Genomic DNA, 1621 nt, shown 5'->3' with positions numbered 1-1621 from the left:
GTACTCCAGGGCTTTCAGTGGAGCCCTTTGCCTGAATTTCAGTCTAAATACATGAACGGGGGAAGGGGGGGTGACCTGTTTTAAATGTATAAGCTTTGTTACACATTTTTATATTATCGATAGACGCTGTTGATAGCTTCTTGAGGCTCTCCTGGCACGTTGAGATCTGGGTGTAGCCTGGCCAACCCCACTGCAGTCTTGGTCAACTTCCCCTTCTGTCACTGAAGCTCATTCACTGTACCTCCTTCCAGTCCCCTCAGTGCCAAGCTCCTCCCTGCCACAGGGCCTTTGAACATACTGTTTCTTCACCTAGCCAACTCATATTCATGGTCTGACTTAGCTTAGCTACGGGAAGCCTTCAATACAAATCTCCACACCATGTCTGCTCTTTCTGAGCCTTGTTCTGTCTACATTTCACTTCTCATTTGCATACTTGGGGCTAATACAGCCATTACAGTGGCCGTTTGTCTCCTTGTACAGATCATCTGTCACATTTGCGGTTGATTGGTCAGCCTGCTTGGAATGCACTTGCTACCTGAGGAGGATCCAGGCCGCAGTGCAGTGCAGGACTTGCTGTCCCAGCCCTGCTGGTGTAAGATGGCAGGGGCGGGACCCAAACTTTCCCCATCCATGGAAGCTCCTTTGCACAATGTTGAAAGAAAGCAGGGTAGGTCTGGATTTTGAGAATCACGGCAGGGCAGTGAAAGACTTGAGCTTCTCAGGACAACCATGAAGTGTTACTGGTATTCGTCCCCGTATTAGCTACCACTCTCTCCCTGACTAAAAACAGTGGGGGGGGGGGGAACATTTGCCTTGGCGTTGTGGCATATGCACTGACCCTTGGCTACCCAGCATCAACCTTGGGTCCTAGCCATCCAGGGACCAAAGACCACACAAAGGCCTTGACAGAATCGTGTTCCTGCAGAGTGGAAAGTGAAACGGACATCCCTAAACCCGAGGAAGGAACAAGGAGCCTCGCGTGAATAAGGTAAGAACAAGCCCAAGAGAGTCCCAGGGGAATGTAAAACCAGTTCTGATGCTTCCCATCCCCCACGCGCCTTCTCCCAGCCTGGCTCCCAGCAATGAAATCATCCAGTCTTGATGCCCGAGTAGCAGGGCCAGGAGGGACCCCCATGCAGACACACAGTCAGCCAAGTGCCTGGTCCAGGAGTCCCTCTCTAGCCCCCACCCATACCCTCTCTGCTCTGGTCATTCACATCCAACCCTAGCACGAGGCTCTTTCCAAATTCCTAGGAGCTGACCTCACTAGGCATTTCATTTAAGCATCAAGGAAAGTCCTTTCCTCCCCCCCCCTTTCCTTCCTTCCTTCCTTCCTTCCTTCCTTCCTTCCTTCCTTTCCTTCTTTTCTTCCTGCCTCCATGCAAAACTCCTCTCAGGACCTGAAGAGAGGTGCATGTGGGTTGAAAATGGAAGAAAACTTTTCCCAAAAGAGGGCCTGCCCAGGAAACTCCCTACAGCCTGACCCTTGCACAGAGACCCCCATGGAAACACAAATTCTTCTACTGCTCACAGTGTACAGGTGCTCCCTCTCCCTCTCCCTCTCCCTCTCCCTCTCCCTGTCCCTCTCCCTGCCCCTGTCCCTCTCCCTCTCCCTGTCCCT

Source organism: Mus pahari, chromosome 2 (assembly GCF_900095145.1).
Source record: "Mus pahari chromosome 2, PAHARI_EIJ_v1.1, whole genome shotgun sequence".
Taxonomy (NCBI): domain Eukaryota; kingdom Metazoa; phylum Chordata; class Mammalia; order Rodentia; family Muridae; genus Mus; species Mus pahari.
The sequence above is the reverse complement of the archived record's forward strand: the minus strand, read 5'-3'. Positions refer to the sequence as shown.